At 39.7% G+C, this 18,120-nt stretch overlaps 1 long non-coding RNA gene across 1 annotated transcript in view; it reads left to right on the top strand.

Moving 5' to 3' along the window:
* The window catches only part of LOC131584152 (uncharacterized), a 30,447-nt gene extending 14,497 nt beyond the window's left edge, over positions 1-15,950 (top strand). The window contains exons 2-3 of the long non-coding RNA XR_009278668.1: positions 11,051-11,144; positions 15,333-15,950. This is a non-coding gene — a long non-coding RNA (uncharacterized LOC131584152). The remainder of the gene's footprint in view (positions 1-11,050; positions 11,145-15,332) is intronic.
* Positions 15,951-18,120: the final 2,170 nt, after the last annotated feature.

Raw genomic sequence — 18,120 nt, 5'->3', positions numbered from 1 at the left:
GCCCCACCGCGGGGAGGGGGACGCCACGGGAGTCAAGAGCGCGTGCGCGGGGCCCGGGCGGGGCCGCGAGTGCGCTCTGAGGGGAGGGGGCGGGTGAGGGCAATGACCGCGCGTTCGCTCCCGCCCGCCCGGACAGCGGCGGTGGCTCTGCTTCGGCCCGGGCGCCGTGCCCGGTTCTGCTCCTGGGCCCCCGGGGCTGGCGCTCTCCCCGTGGGGCTCCGTTTGAGGGGCGCGGCGCAGCCCCGCCCAGTCGCAGCCCTGACGACGGAGCCGGGGCCCTGCCGTGAGGGGTCGCCGGCATGGCGGTGCCAGCCCCTCTTGTAGCCGGGTGTTGAGCGCCGGCTCCACGCGGGGCACGGGCTGGGCAGGGTCCCCGCCTGCCAGGCGCCTGCTGCGGGGTCAGGAGGCGATGTTTCCCAGGGCTTTGTGCGGATGGTTCCGCACTGTTTGTGGTTCTCCCTGCAATTAATCCATGCAGGTATCTCGGAAGCGGGTGCTAAGAGGCTGGTGCTAGGGTCTTTGCAGTGACAGGACGAGGAGCACTCGCCGTAAGCTAAACAGAAAGTTCCAGCTCCTCACGAGAAAGAACTTTATCTTGTGGGTAGCAGAGCGCTGGAACGAGCTGCCCGGGGAGGGTGTGGAGCCTTCCTCTCTAGAGACTTTCACAACCCCCCTTGGACACTCCTGTGGCACCTGCTCCAGGTGACACGGCCCCGGCCGATGGGTCGGACTGGCTGATGTCCAGAGGTCACTTGCAATCCCAGCAATTCTGTGACACTAAGGGCTGAGCCCGGTTACCGGTGTCTGTCAGAGAAGAGGGAAGTGGAGGATGCTTGCTGGTGTTTGGTACTTTGAAATAAAGCTTTCCAGTTCTAAGTCACGAGCATTAAATTCCATCTTAATTGTCCCACCAGGTAGTGCTTAGGCTAAAAAGGCTGTGCTGCGTTTCTTTAAAAAAATTTCTTCTGAAAGAGATCTTGGAAGTCCAGAGTTTATTGTGACCTTTTTAGACAGAAGTAATTCATGAAGTGCAGTGTAAGTGCTCAGTAAAGGAAATTAGTGGTGGACCTCTAAGGAAACCTTCAGGAAGGTAGTATTTTTTCAGGAAACTTGTGGTGACCTCAGCTACTGTAGTGTACTCAGACATTTGCTACCTAAGGGAAAATATGTCAGTAAGACACAGATAAGTTTCAATAAAAAAGAATATAGGAAATATACAAAAGCAATTTCTAATGAATTATTTATTTTATTACAATCTGCATCTTAAATTATAGGGGAAGATTTCCCTTTAATAACTTACAAAAGGTATGAAATGACCAGTTTAAAAAAACTTTTTTCACTTAAATGGTTCAAAATGTTGACAAAATATTGATTTGTTAATTTCAAGAGGGCACAATGACTTTTCCTAGTTAATGTGTGTTAATTGTCATGGTCATCACTTGCCTAATATGGAGTCTGACTTGTTAAATTCTTTGCCTACTATTGAAGGAAATTAAGAATTCTATAGTGAGCAAGAGGTAAGGAATGTTTGCTTTCATGGGTCAGCCTCGCTTTCTTGGTGTCATACTCTCCTGCTAGAGATAAGTTGGTTTGAATTGCCTGACTTAGGTTTTGTTTATCTTCTAAGATATTTTTTTCTGTTCTTACACAGGTTGCCATCTTTAGATGACCTTAGTTTTGTGCTTAAAGTTGTAGAAGGAAAAGTACCATTCATTGAGAATGATAGGTTTCAAGAATTCACTCTGTAGTGCATCTTCCCAAAATAGTCTTGAGCAAATATATGCAAAGAATATAAATCAATAACATCAACTCTTGTGTAATTTGCCTAGCTAATTTTCTTTAATAACTGTTGACTTTCTGGCATGGTTACATGTCTGAGGACCACACTGCAAACCATCCACACAACCTGTGCTTTCCTCACAGCTACCAGATAAAACATGGCAGGATTTCAGTTGCAGTTTTGTAGGCAAACAAGCCAGGTTAATAGTTTCTTCCTGCTAGTGTGCATCAGACTGGACAGCTCACAGATTAATAATCCCTGCTGTTTTTAGAGCAATTGTGATGGTTCCCAACCCCACCATTGGTTCCCAGGAGTGCAGTGATAAAGAAACGAACACTTGTTTGAAAAGACTCAGTCACAGCTCTTTTTGCTCCAGTCTCCAGTTGGGAAGGGGTAGATGATTCAGCACTCCCTGCTTGCCACTGAAAGGTTAAGCCATGCCACTCACTATAGGAGAATTCAGTAGCCTGCAAAGGAAATTCAGGATTTGTTTATCTGGACACTCACAGAGACGGGGAAAGCTTTGGTTTCTGTCTCCATTCCAAGCATTAGCTCTGTATTGTATCCTCATACTCTTGAATTGTCTATATGTGGATCAGAAATCAGATCCTTCCTCCCTCTCACTCGAGAATGACAATCAATAGTTTAGAGAATCACAATTGCTTTTCTTAGATATTTATCTGAGCCTTTTAAGTACAATAATGTAATAATTAAAGGATGTGTGCTGTGTTGCATAAGTTGGGTGTTTGTCAGGGCTTCAGATACGCAGTAAGATTAAACTGTAACCTGTGAGATGGCAGTAATAAATGTATTTAGTATGTGAATATATGCCAGGCATGTGTGTGGTTTGTACCTAAGGAGCTGCCTGGGTGTGGCTGCCCCAGTGAGTCAGGGGTATGGAGGCCACACTGCTGTGCTGACACCTGAGTCAGGGACCCACATGTCACATGTGTGGCATTCTGGAGAGAGCTCAACTGCTCAGGCTGACTGCACTTGTGTTTACGCACATCCAGCTGTAGGTTACTCACTTGTTAGCCTATAGTGCCAACTAATCCTGAAATTAATCTCAAACTCATGGACGAGGGTGTTAGCAACTGCAGTAATCTTATCAGTAACATCAACATTTCCATTGTACTACGAGACATCAGTGTTTAAATGCAGATTTATATCACCAACTATACAACGTGTAGCGTCCAACTATACAACGTATTTTCAATTTAGCATTGTAGAGTAAGGAACACGTAAATTAGTTTTCTTCACACTTGACTCTCAATATTTTAGTGATTCTAAATTATCCATCAATGCGTCCAAAATGTCTGTTGCTATGGTGTTTTAATACTAAATGCAGAATTAAAGGGCTATGCAATACAATATAAAGACTGTACTATACAATTTAAAGGCTATACAATAGTGTAACAATGATCTGCCACCTTTAGATGTAGAGCTGCCAACCTTGATTAATACATGTATTTCTGCAAGCAAAGAATATAGACACTGGTACATTAGTGTGGAAGTCAACTGCCTCTATGAGGAGAGGGACTTCTGATCAAATAAATTCAGAAGTACACATCATGTAATCTCTTGCATGTTCAGGTACTGGCACTACTGGATGAAATATGTTTTGTGTCTTAATTAAATCAGATAAGCCTGTCACCTTAAGCAGAACTATTACAAAAGACCAAAAGAAAAACAGAACACATTTATATTAGATATGTTACATTACCACAAACAAATACTATTTCTGTATATTTGACTAATTTCAGAGTCCAGATAGTATATGACAAAATCAGTGACATCAGTAATACCACTATCAACAGAGGCCCACTCACTTTAAATGAATGGCTTCTGTAAAATATGGAATCTCATTATTAATCGTCTTGTATACCACAAAACATATTACTCAAATCTGCTATTTCATCGTTCACACTCGTGTTGTAGATAAAGCAGGAAGTGCAGTGTCTTAGTGAAAGAAGAAATTACAGAGTAACCATGAAAATCACATTTTCAAATCACTATGGTTACAGATATTTCATAGTCAAGAGTCTTTTAAAAGCTAGGAATAGAGTGCTGATTCTCCAATGTTAGGGGTTTAATATTTAGCAAATATTTTATGTCCTGTTCTCTCCCCATGAGCGTGGCACTGAACTCAGTGTCCAGCCTGGCTGGGTAGGAGCACTGTGGCAGTAGGTACATCTTTGTGCACCTGAGCACAGGGCCATGTTCCTCCTAACTATCATCTACTAGTTTTAATCTCTAGAATACTTGATACACACCACCTCTGCCAGGACAAATATTATCACTTTATCACCAGCTGGACAAATACATGATTTCAGCCTGATGAGGAAACAGATGCTGAAATTAACTCCCTTTCCAAACATGACAGAAGCATTGAGAGTCGAGAGTAGAGACCCCAGTTCAATAGATACTTGGACCCATCCTTAAATTCCTTACTTTTAAACAGGTAACATAATCATCTGTGAAATGTCCTGCTAAGCTCATGCTGGAGGCTTTAGGCTTGCTGATTGCTGGTGTGACACTCTGATCAGCACAGCTTGTGTTACAAGTGCTTTCTTTGGAAAAACTCCTATTTTTCAGTCCTTTCCATAAGCTATGTTTAAGTACACAACAAATTATTAATACGTACAAGCAGTTGTCATGGAGATAATGTGATTCCCAAGTGTGTTTTTTGTAAGTGGCACAAACCTGGCACATCCCACATGCCTTGTATGGACAATTCCTACACAATGTTTCCTGTGTTAGATATGGGATAGATGTATGTCTTTGCTTTTTGTGCCAACACCCAATGGAGAAACCACTGCTTCTGGCTTTCAGATGGCTGGCTTTAGGAATATGAAAAATGCAGGACTTGAAAGACATGGGGTTTTTTAAGCTGCAACATCTTAACAAGGGGCTGAACTGCTCACTTCTGTGAAATCCCAAACACTATGCAACATCCAGATTATGGCTAAAACCTCACAGGATGTATTTTCTCCCCTCATCTTGGTGCACAGAATTATGCCAAATGTAGTAATTAAACCGAAAGAAAGCAGCTGACTAAGTAGCTGGGGAGGTTGCATGGCCATAATGAGAATAGTTTTCCTTAGAATGAGACTGATATCCTATTAAATGTCTATAAATCCAGGTGACCTTTTGTTTAGGATTATCATAACATTTCTACTCTTTAACTGTGCCCTTGCAAAGTAGTTCACTGTGGACTTCAACCATTCTTACCTTTATTCTGCCCCTCTTGTCTGGTCTTGGGGATTCTGTTACACTTCAGCCAGGCAACATCTGACTGTTGGAGCCATTCTGCGCCTGTTCCCTTGGGTGAATGAAGGAGATTCTCTGCATATTATAGCTGTTAATTTTTTTTTCCAGATATTTACTCATCAGTTGATACAACATTACAGTTACTGTCATGATGACCTTGAGCTGGGCCAAGCAGTTAAGCTACAAAAAGGCTGCAAAAAAGAATCACAGCAAGAAAATTTAAGTTGTTGCTCTCTCACTTTCCTGCCCAGTGAATGTATGTTTGTTTCATAGCACTGTCACTGTGTTGCAATGATGGAAGCATAAACACAGCTGGGGAGTACCTGTGACTTGTAATGCATGCTAGTATGATATCCATGTTGGTTTGGAGATGTCACAGGTGTCTTGTGTGACAAAACAGGTCCACACAACCTGCTAAGGATGGCTTGGCTGAACTGCTGCCTTGCCCTCCAGCTCAGCATCAGCTCTCAAGCCCCGTTCCAAGCAGTGCTGGCTGCTGCTTGAATGCTTCCTCTAAAGAGAGAGTCTGGGGAAGGAAATTTTCTTCCGGAATGTCTTTGTGTATGTGCTAAAGGACAAAGGAGAAGTTCATTGCACAGGCACACTTAGATCCTGATTTCTCTTCACTGTGATTAACAAGTGTATTATTAGTAATAGCTAGTTACAAATAAGAACCTGACCTTATTTTTAACCTAATATTGAATCAGATCTAATTGTAATAGGTGGGTTCACTGCTGTGCTTTGCTCTTTGAATATTCTCATTCAGAATTTCAGTGCCTTCCATCTTAGGTATTAAAAATAGGTGGAAAGTTGGATAATTCTTATTGTTCCAAATCTTGTTTGCAGCCTTACATAACAGTGTTCTCACCAAAAATTTATTTTAAGTGTGGAGTGGAAGAACATGCTGTAGCAACCTGAAATTATTTGTAATACTGTAGCTGGGTTATACAGAGTCTACATAGAATTGTCTCTTCTTTTTTTGATGAGCCATTTTAATATTAATCAAAACAAAATTATTAATTAATATCAAAATGTGTAGACTGCCCTTGGAGCTTTGGAATTACAAAGTCCTGTCAGTCACAAGCATCCTTAGGTAAATTGCCTAAGCAGAAACTGCTGGTCATTGCAACTCAATGACAGTCCAAATATTTGTGAGTGTAACAATAGTAAATATATAAACATGCAAAATGTAATAACAATGGTAAAATACTTAGAAAGATAATAACTTCAGGTGGATAGAACTGCACTTGATAAACCTGAGCTTTCTCGTTAGTAACACTGTGTTCATTCTCAAGGTACTGTCTCCATTTTTAGTAGCTAAGACCATTTATCCCTCCAGCCATGAGCTATGTCACCTTTCCTCACCTTTCTTAATCATATCTATTAAACATATGTGCCTTGGGAAGGATGAAAAATGTTGGGAAGAGGTAGTGGTCAATCCTGAGAATATTAGATATCTCCCTTCAGCTATAACAAGCTCCCCTGCTCTCTATGTAATCACAACAACAAAACTTAATTTATTCAATTTGAACAATACATTTTATTTTTTCATCTTCTATTTCATTGCATGCTGTGACCTCCCTTCTTGATCAACATCCTTTTCACATCGAAGACAGCATTTATTCTTCCTGATTACAGTTCTTCTCCTCTATACCTTTTCCTGTCCATAACTTCCTTTCTTCCTCCTTTTCAGCCTCACTGCATTGGATCAGATCAAATGATCTGCAATACCTCATGAGCTCTGAAAATGTAGTTTTAAACTGGTTTTTCTCCCTGGAGTTCTGCATAAGATAAATATAATGAAAAATAAATTTTAAAAAACACTGTTATAAATTTGACTAACAAAAATCCCAGATTTGACAAAAGAATGAGAAATGGCCATGAAGAGTGGCATATTAATCTCACTCACAAAAATTCTTGGCATTTCAGCTGGAGCTGGGAACTTACTGAGGAAAGCACCTGACATCCTTAGTGGCAAAGTAACATTCCCCATTAGCCCTCTTGCCACTGGATTGAACTGCAGGTTTGTCATGCAGGTGCTACTCACACCTGGCTGTTGGATGCCCAAACCAACAAATCCGAAAAGTTCTCAGGTTAAAAGCTGGGTTTGTGCTGGGCTTCCCAAGTGCATACTCAGCTTGAGCTGAGTAACATCTGAGTCCCTCCCTGGCACTAAGAGTGTCCAGAGCTCAGTCTTGCTGTACTCAAAGGCAGCAACCAGTACTAACCTGCTGCTGCTGCTGGGGCATGCAGAGATTTACTCTCAGGTGTACATATCTAGCACATGCACAATGTTATTTTGCACATTTAACCAGTGTGGTTTTCCTCCTCTGATTACAAACTGAAAAGATCAATGAAGTTATGACTGTTGTTTTCACTGGATGAATAATTTCTCCATAGTTAAATAAAGTTGTCAGGTGTATCATCAGAGAGAAGAACTGGTTTCAGGAAACTGTCATTAACTTAAGCAATTCTAATTTTTCAGTTCAACATCTGTATCAGGACTGAATGAGTGAGAGGCAATCAGGGCCTGTTACAGCAGTGATTGATCTCAGCCGTGCAGAATGAGAGGGAGTTTCCAGCTTCACAAGAGAGACTCCCCAGCACAGGATTGCTGAGTCGTGCTGTGGGGCACTGCCCAGCAAGTTTAATTTTGATTCAAATTTTACTATCAAAAATAATCATAAAAAAATCCATCTGAACCTTCTCAGAAGAACATTTATTCCAGAAACATCACCTTCCAGACATCAGATATAGTACAAATTATTCTCAACATCACAATGGTTAAATTGACCATTCTTGCAATGGAGATGTTCCTACGTGAAGTCCCTCAATGTAACTTTTCATAAATGGCAGTCTCTGTCCTGATGGTAGTTAGATCTTCCTTTTAACAAATCTTATACAGCAGAAAATCACTCATATTTTTTCTTCTAGTAGGCAGAAAAACATCACTGGCATAGTTCCTACAGCTCTATTTTTTTGACAGTGTCCAACTGAAAACAGTCAGGAAATGTACCAAAATCTACCAAGAATTACTCATGTGTAATTAGTATACCAAGTGAAAGAATTTCCACAATAAAGGTGAGTACATTACAGTAGCCTTGAGATAGGGCTGACTTCTTCCAAAACAAGTTCTTCTGGTTTTATGGGACTATTTAATGAACTTCTGTGTTAAAGAAAATAACTCTTGTTCTCACTCTGTGCCATAAAACCAGTATTGCAGGAGGCACCATGGGCTGGAGAACAGATCAGGAGACAGGAGATGTCTCTTGTATCTGTTTAAAGATCTTCAAGGCCATTTCAACTCCCACTTTCTCTTCTGTGAAGAGTTATACCTACTATTAATTTTGCTAGTTATGTGAGCAGATCTTCTAAACTGAAATACACTTTCTTCAAAGTATAAATTACCTTAAAAAGTCATATTTGGAAAACAAATTCATTACTACATCTGTGAAAAAGCTTCTGGGCAGTGTCACTGAATGCAAATATTTGCATTTTGTCCATCTGTCTTAATGCTTTCTACATATAATCCAGAAGAAATGTATGTACACATATATACATTCCTTGTAGAGACGGTAGCCTCTCTAAGAAATGCTGACAGAGGGTATGTGTAACATGGCTTTTCACTTGGCTCAGGAGATTCTGCAGTGTTCAATGTCTTGCAGACACAAAGGTGTGTCTAATTTCACTTAGTCTGAAAAGCAACTCTGTGCCAGATGTCAGAACCACAGCACTGGACAATAAGATTTCTAGGTGAAGGAGTGACTGAATATATCCACCTGAAACTACTAATACATACTATTAAAGTAGGGATGCTATCAGCAAAGTACAGCTTATTGTGAAGTGAGACCATGTATGTAGCAGATGCTGGTAGTTCCTATGCATCCAAATGCCTTCTACTTCCCTTTTTTATCATGGGATTGTGAACTGTGCTTTTTTGGTTTTTTAATTAAAGGGTAGAACAGATGGAGAGAACTTGAAGAGCTGCATCCATTAATTTAATGTAGAGAATGTCTCCATGTTATAATTTAATATAATGGGATTTTACTTGAGTGAAATAAAACTCTACAGTCTAGTGCTTGGGAATGTTTACTATATGAGCAGCTTCACTGTTGAAAAGATTTCACTGAGTCATGCTATGACTCTCTGCCAAATACCAATCACATGACCAACCCAGCTAGAAAAGAGTATTTCTTCATGCCAGTACATTTCACATGCCACCCTACACTGAACCTTTTTTTGGCTGTTCACCTGTGGATTTTATGTGGCATCAAAGGGGGACAATATAATCTGATTGCATGTATTTAAAAAAAGAGTAGATACCAAGAAGCACAGGACAGCTGGTCTAGTATTAAGAATGGTGTAACAAGAGTGGTTGGGTTTGACATGATTCCAGAGGCAGACAATCCAAACCAAACATTGATACTGGTAAGAAGCAGTGAATATCTTGCCAGTTCCAGGAATCAAGATGCTACCCAGGAGATAACAAACAATTTCAAAAGTTCAGAGAACAAACTTCTTCATTTCTGTTGAGACAGGGGTTTTAATTTCTATAGTTAAGACAGAAAAAGAAAATCCAGAAGTAGACAAATGAATTTTATATGCAGCAGTGGACACTGCTAAATTTCCCTAAATCTCATAAAATGTTTGTACTTAACTGTAAATATTTGAGTGAAACTTATGTTAGATACACTTGGGGAAATTTCTATTTTATTCCTGAAATGTTCTTTATCTATGGAAAGCTACAGCAAATGCCTTGTGCTAGTGATTCTTTACTCAGCAAGCTCCAGCTGTAGATACATAACAACCATATCCCACGCAGCTCCCCACGGCTAGCAATCAATACATTGTCTCCTGCATACAAAGGCTACTCGTTTGATAATCAGTCACTAGGACAGGGATGAAATCATCAGGATAAATAGTACTAGAAAGAACACAAAGGCTCACAATGGGCTCAAGTGTCTCTGCTGCAACCCTTAACTCCAGCTGAAATATCCTACAGATTAACTTGCCTTGGTGACAACTGAGTTAGGAAGTTAAAGGAACAAGCACACGCAGTACAGAACTAAACTAAACTAAACTTTTATAGAATATACATAGTACAGAAAGTTTAAATTATATTTCCTATCAGTGTGATCTATGAAATCACTGTTACACTGCATGGGAATAATTGAGAGGTCACAGGGGATTAGATGAGCATTTATGTTACATTCTGGCTTAAGTGTGTTCGGCTCCAGTGATATCAACCAAATTGTTTCCATCTTCAGTAATGCTGCATTTGCCCCCGAGCCTTAAAAGAATAATAAGTTTATTAACTGTACATATTTATCTGTCACCAAGATCTCAGGTTTCCAAATTTTCAGTATTCAACTACTGAATGTACTGAAGCTTCGCTGGCTGGTGTAAGGAAATGAAAAACAGGATGGTTAAAGGTTTCAGGACAGAACACACCTCACCTCCCTCAGAACAAAGCAGAGCATTGCTTTAAATGGCAGCAGGCTTTGCCAGGGAATCTGATATATGTTGCTCAAATCTTCACCTACCACTGGATGAGGTGGTCCCTTTTCCGTGTTTTCCTTTGTCTTCCCTGTACTTCTCCTGTAGCTCTCAGCTGAAGAATGGCTCTTGCCCTGGCTGTGTCTCACTTCCCTACTTTAACTATAACATCATCTTTCCTCCCCTTGGAAAGCACTTCTGGTTTGGAGAAATAGTGACACCATTTAAGCAAACCTATGGTTTTAGTGAGCAGTCTCTCCTTTGGCATCACTTTGGTGCTCTTCACACTGCAGCAGAGCACATTCCATGAGATAATTAGTGGCTGTATTCAAGGGACTCCAGGGGAGATATGAGTTCTGAATTTTGAGAGGATGTTTGTATAGCTGATGTAATTTTGTCTCATCACAGCCTGCGTAAGCTCCCTATGCAACAGAACAAAGGACAGAATTAACCAATGAGTCCAAAAAAATTACATGATGAAAAGAACTATTTTCTTTCCAACAGCTGGTGCAGCTTTTTCCCTGTTGGATCTGTCTGTAACATCCCAAAACAACTAGAAGGAAATATTAGAAACCCTCTGAAATAATGCTTGGTGCAGGTAAGGTAAGGCGCTCTTTGCCTGACATAGTCACTGAAAATCAGGTGTTTCACTTGGAAAATACACTTCTGCAGTCATGCAATTGTGATATTTTTCTTAAACATTTACCCCTATATGAAATAAAATACTTAATAATTACAGCTGCTCTTCAGAAAACAATTAAACCCAAGTAGATACAAACTTGTGGCAAAGAGCAGAACTCCCAGAGCTGCATGGTGGGTGTGACTATGCTAAAGCATGATGACTGTGACAGCCCATGGGTGACTCTGTGATCTGGATATGCCTTCACAGAATCAGAGTGCAACAGATATTTCTGTATTGGATAGTTATTTCCATCTCACTCACAAAGGAACTTTTTTCCCCTCCAGTTTCCTTCCAGCAAAGAGGTTCCTGCTTGTGTTAGACTTTTCTCTTTCCATGGTGTCCTATTTGCTAACTCTGCAGAGTGGCGGGAAGCATACAGTGCACAGGAAAGAATTTCTAATTTCCCAGGCCAAAGCATTGAATAGCAGAGATTAGCTGATTATCTGGTCTTCTTTGACCACCCTTCTAAAACCTGGTAATTGCTTAGATCTGAAAACAATGAGCACATTTCTAAAATAATTCAGATACTGATATTTTGTATGAAAAGCATCATATATTATTACCAACTGTAGAATAGCATTTTCCATCAGTAGTTCTCAGTGGGCTTTGTAAAGTGAATACCACTTCACAGGTGAGGAATCAGTGTTCAACAATGAAATTATTTACCCCAAACCATCTCAGCCAGCAGCTTCAACAAGGAAGGAACATGATCCAGACAGTTAGGCTGGCATCAGATCCAGACGATCATTTAAAATGGAAAAGATATTATTATTTATTTCTGCAGGATTTGCAAGCTTCCTTTCACTTTTTTTTTTTTTTTTTTTAACCTCAGAGATACTGTTTTTATTTCTGGGATCTTTAAGGTATGTTCTTCCTTCTTCTGAGCTGAGATCCAGTGAATGAAATCTGTTTTTCTGAGCTCTAACCTCAAGCCCAAGGAAGCTTTTTCTGGATTTGGTGACATTAAGCCACTTCCCTACTTACCCTAGAACCTCAAAATAAAATTTTAGATAGGATTATACAGGAAAATGCATTAGGAGAGGAAGAGCATTTAAAAATAGCCTGGCATCTAAATCTGGATGTAATCTTCTCTAATTCTCCCAGTATCTGAGCACAGGGCGTGGGGCTGTATTAGCCTGTGTTGGTAAATTCAAGCCATGTGCAGGATATACACTTCACAAATAGTAACAGCTCAAAGCTAATCACAAGCCAGGGCAGCACTGTCCTAGTGCTTATGTTTTTTCAACAGTGCAAGAATAAAGAGGAACAAATTAAGCTGCACCAAAATTGTCCTAATTTTGATGGTGTGAGTTTTAGTTGCCATGAAATACGCAAAACTGATAATATTTCAAAATGTTATACTGTAATGGCTGAATTTAAATAGTTACTGTGTTTTAAAGACACAAAATAAAATAAATATTTGTTTTAAATTTAAATGTAACAACAGGGCTCTTTATTTTTTAACACTGTTAATTTTTTTAACATTCCAGATTTTTCATAGCTTTTTACTATGTCCTAACTATTCAGCTTGGGTTGCTTGTACTTTTTTTTCCTGGCAATATCAGTGACCAGCTGGAAAATTCAACAGGGGAACGCTAATGAAAAATTTTAAATATGTGACAATAAATAGGAAAACTGATTGCAAGAGTTACTGGAACTGGCATCCTAATTCCTGTGATAAACAAAGACTTCTAGATTTCACAACTCATTAACTCTTCCAGTGTCCTTATTGCATGAACTTTGCTGCTCAGCAAGATTCTTTAAATACTTTACAGACACCTCATGATACCAGAAATCACAGTCAAGCAGAAATTGCTTTCCCTCAAAAATACAGGATGGATAAGAGAGCCCCCACAACACAGACAGTCTCAATAATGCATTTTCAGTACAACCAAACTCTCCAGTTTCAGTTAAACATGTGGAACAGCAGTTTAACTCATCCCCACTAACTATTTTCTTAGTTCCAGTTTATTTTACTGCCTCTATAGGTAACTTATGCTCAATTACAATCTTGGGTCATGCTTTGGTGACTCAGCAGTTAATGTATAACTGCTCCTCTTGCTGCAGATCCACCATCACTCCGGGCTGGTAGCAGAAAACACAAAGATAACTATAAAATACCTACTCATTTTCTGTTAGCTTTTTTGTTTGTTTGCAATTTATGCTCTCCAATTAGATCTTCCTCCCAGAAATGCATGTTTGCATGCTTTCCCTACTCTTACGTTATTCTGCCGATTCCTCATGTGTTTTCTGTGTGTACTAATCCCTGTATCATGCCATTAATTCATGGTACACTCAGTTATTTTAGGCATGGATATTGGAGAAGCAGAATTAAAACAAGACTCCAGTATCAGCTATGTAATTACTTTTTGTTTGGTTGGTTTTTTTTCTTTAGATATTGAATGAGCCAAAGTCAGTGTTGGGGTTTCAGTTTGAAAAACCAAGGCTGTGGTTCCGTGTCCTGAGTGAAGCTGCCCCTCTTTTCACTGTGTCCCTCCCCAGGCCACAATCCCAGTGGTGCCAGAACATCCCCATGAGAGTTCTTGCAGGAGGAGGATCCAAGCTCAAAGCACCCATCTTTGGTCAGGTTATTTTAATTCAGATCAGGTCTTTGACTGGGTTCACCGTGCAAACCCACATGCAATTATGCCAGCACAGCTTAGGGAAAGATGTGGGACTGGAGAGAAACAACGGGACTCTGGGCTGCAGCAGGCAGAGCTGCTGCCAAGAGAAACATTGATCAAGCTGTACCAAATATTTGTTTTAAAATAATTTTGAAATATAGTTTAGAACACTTGCAAATGAAATGTGTTTAGTTGTTGGGATAAAAGGCTACAGCCAAAGTTAAGTCTGCCCTCTAATTATACAGAATAAACAGATACAAAACTAGACTAAGGAGTCTAAAAGGTAATTTCACTGTTCATATTTAAACATCAGCTATTTAACAACAAAAAATATTAAATAAATACTTTTGATTACTCATGTCAGTTACCCTGCTCACCAAACTACAGCTCATAATCAGTGTTTAGCAGTGAAGAGGCTTTCTGGGCAATGCTGGACCCCTGACTCAAACATGTCCTCACCTCTCTATAAAACTACACCAAAACCAGCTTTTGGCTAAAATGTCCTGTCTCACTTTTTCACATTAGCTTTATTTTTGTTAATGATGTTGGGACTGGAAAACTTCATAAACAGAGGTAGTTGAGAAACCATACCCTGTAAAAATTTGTTGTTTAAAGATTAGCATGTAAGAAAATACCTTTTGTTGAAACTAAATAGAATGTTTTTCATCTAGAAATTGTTTTCCCTTTAAATAATAAAACATTAAAACCTGAACTAAAAATAATCTTGTTGACTGTTCCAGTTCAGGAAATTTCTATGAGCCAAGTTTTGTTGTTTTTTTCAGTGGCTGTTATTTCAAGTTAAGTCAGCTCAGCAACTGCTGACTCCACAATCACAACTGCTTTCATACAACCTTCATTTACTTTCTTTTATTTTTGGAAACTATGACAAAACATCAGCTGGAACACTCAGTCCAGCATTATCTTAACATATCTGGAATAAAACAGCAGAGGATCGTCTGCAAGAGAAATATTCTGTAACAGTGCACAGCCCCCTAAAGGGTCTCATATCCTTACCTGGAAGGTCCTTCAACAAGTGAAGATGTTTCTCATGCTGCTGCTTAAAATCACCAGTGGGCTGTAATTACAATAACAATTTTATGCAGCAATAAATATTTAAGAAGAGCAGTTCTCACCTTCCCAAATCCTGCACCATTCTGACAGGCATTAAAATCAGCATTTCTCATCTTTTAGTAGTTCTACATCTCTGCTGTTACTCTGTGCTTTGAAGGAGAATTTGATTTTGTTTCTTGTGAGAAGCTGGCTCTCAGGTCTGGTAAGAATCTGATAGCAAATTATGATGTTTTAAGTTATATTAAATAACATTTTCTCTTAAACCATATGCCAGCATCTAAAGTAAATTTGCTATTAAACAACTCAGAGAGCCAAATTCCTCATGAGTAGTTGAAAGGATAATGGCAATTGTGTGCATTAAAAATGGAGCTTGTTAGCAAAGGACACAACCAATAGTTTTCCTTTGCAGCAAAAATCCCGACACTGTGTCAGTGTAAAAGAAGTGGCCAAACACGCTCGTGTTTACAGTTCCCTGGGATTTCCCAGGGAGAAGGCAAAGCCGCAGCTTTTGGAGTATCCTCGCTAGAAGGGAGTACAGAGATGTCATCGCTCCGCAGCCTCGGGACTGATGGAAGAAATCCCTGGATTTCGAAAGGCTCCACAGCCACACCTGCTGGCTTGGAGAGCTCTGCACAACACGGGGGAAACCCAGGATTTTTTAGAGAAATCACTCCATAACAATGCTTAATGCTGTATCACACCGTGGTGCCCTCCGGGTGTCAGAAAAATGGTCCACATTTTAAAATAGTGTTCAAGTGCTGTATAGATGTTCTTGTAAAAACCTCTTTGTGGCCAAGCCAAGCATTAAACAAGCTAAAAGACAGAAATTACATTTCCTAAGCTCCCACAACCTTTATACATGTGCGTCTTTATACATTAAAAGGTGATTGTATGGTACCTGCTATTCAACTGGAGAGTTTTCTTTACCCTCTGTTTGGGTGAGTAAACAAAATGGGGTTTTTTCACTGCTCACTGTGTGATTTGTGCACTCTGCAGAGAGCCAAATCTGTTGCTTTTCCATGATAAAATTATGCCTTTTGAAGAGCAGGCTCAGAAAAGTGAAGACGTGGCCACTGTCTCTGAGTCTACTCTTGTGTAGGAGAACAAATAATCAATGTTTTTGAAAGATCTTATGGAACTGCAGAGAAATACAGGCCTTGGGGGATCTTTTGGGGCATTCTTGGGCTCCTCTGAATATCTCTCCATTACTGCACACACACACACACACACACGAAACAAAGGACAGTTTGCTCTATGGGAACAGTTTACCAATGTGTACATAGTTAGACTGATATCTGTTCATATCATTAGATAATCCATAAATTAATATCATCAGGTTATTAAGAGTTTTCTCATCTAGTGCTATTCAGTGTCTGTTCTCTACTTATATTATCTCATAATTTTTGTCATTGCACCTACTTCAGTAACATCTGGGATGTCTAGGCCTTATTCTGTTGCTGTGTAACCTAGTTCACAGTTTTTGGCTCATCATTCTGAATTGGTACAGTGGGTGGGTGGAAGGTGAGTTATTATTTTAGCTCCTAGTTCTAGGGTAGGTAAGGGCCCCAGAGTTTTATCTAAATTATACCAGAGAAATTATTCCCTCTAGGAGGACTCTGCTGGCTGAGGACTTTCCCAAAATACTCTTCTAATTTGCTAGATAGAGGTTATGAATGGACTGTCAGGATTGCTGAGGCTGTTTCACCTCTCTTTAACCAGTCGTATCTTTATTTCCAAATTGCATTTACATGTGCTGCCCTACCCTTTATGTTTCTGTGGATGTGATTCACACTCATGAACAGAGCCTGGAGTTCTTAGAGTCATGCACTTTTTGAGCATGGAGTAGGAAATTAGACACATAAGATCATCAACTTAAAACTTCTGGGCAGCCAGGAAAGTGCAGCATGTCTGACTACAGATTCTTCCTCCGATGTGCAAGATCTTCTGAGTGTGTCAGAAGATCCAATGGGTTTTCAGCCCAGCTCACATGGGTTCAGACTCCCTGACAGCAGTGTTTCCAGAGCTGATTTTACCATATCCACATCCATACGCTCCTCTTCTGCATACCTGAGGGATATTGTCAAACTTTAAGACTAGAGCTTCTTAGTCTTAGAGCTTCTTAAACTAAATGGCCCACGTGAGAAAGGTAGAATCCCTATCTTCCACAAATAGTTTGAAACATCTGATTAAATAGTTTAATTATTGCCTAATTTGAGTCATATGAAGGATTTTCTGAAAATCTCTGCTTCTCTTCCTTGGCTGTTCAAGTGAAAAAGAGATGCTTCCAACATAAATAAATCTGATGGCTGAAATAGATGGACTAATACCCCTCTAAAGTCAGAGGAAGAAACCAACTTCCTGCATCATGTCCTCATTCTGAAAGAACATCCTCCATCCCTCCATTTCTGTTTAGCTTCCAGCTACCACAGCTGGATGGCAGTGGCCACTTCTGAAGAGGGACACTTTATAATGTCCCTTTATGCTGTCTCTGTGGGATTCATCTTACATGGAAAAGAAAAGAAACCCAAAAAAGCATACTAAGAGAAAATAAAATTAATCCTCCTGAAAGCTCTCAAAATATTTGTGAAGGATTTTGAAGGGTTACAAAAACTTCTGAGGAAACTAAGTAGCCTAATGGATAAACTGCTTTCCCTTCCTTCTCTCCAAAGCTCCATTTAATTTCAAGAGTTAAATATATTATAGTTGTTATAACTCAACACCTTCTGAAAACGTATCTGTCTAAGTCAATCCATCATCAACAAAATCAATTACTCTGGAGATTTTAACACATCCCACTACAACTATCAGAGATTTGGAATGACAGAATGAGAGAGAGAAGGAATAACCCCTTCTGTAATTGAAGCGTGGGAGGAAAATTTGGCCTCTGGTTTTTCCTTTTCCCTGTCCCCTAGAAATGAATGAGATCCTTCATTCCTCTGCAACAACTGCATTTTCTATTGCAATAGAAAGAATGAGTCAGAAGAGCCTGCTACTGGTGAAAGCTTCACTGGGTTTTCTTCAACAGAGCGCTTCACCCATTTTGTTTGAGTTTTTGTGGTGTTAATCAGTTATTAAAAATGTCTGGTATAACCACGAGCATTCTGGATTTGTAAAAAAGCTTTTTGCTTGTCATTTATTTTAAGACTTAATGAACAAGCTCTCTTTTTGGAAGAAGACATTTTAGGTATGTTCTTAAA

Source organism: Poecile atricapillus, chromosome 13 (assembly GCF_030490865.1).
Source record: "Poecile atricapillus isolate bPoeAtr1 chromosome 13, bPoeAtr1.hap1, whole genome shotgun sequence".
NCBI classification, from domain to species: Eukaryota; Metazoa; Chordata; class Aves; order Passeriformes; family Paridae; genus Poecile; species Poecile atricapillus.
This window is presented reverse-complemented; position numbering and strand designations above follow the sequence as displayed.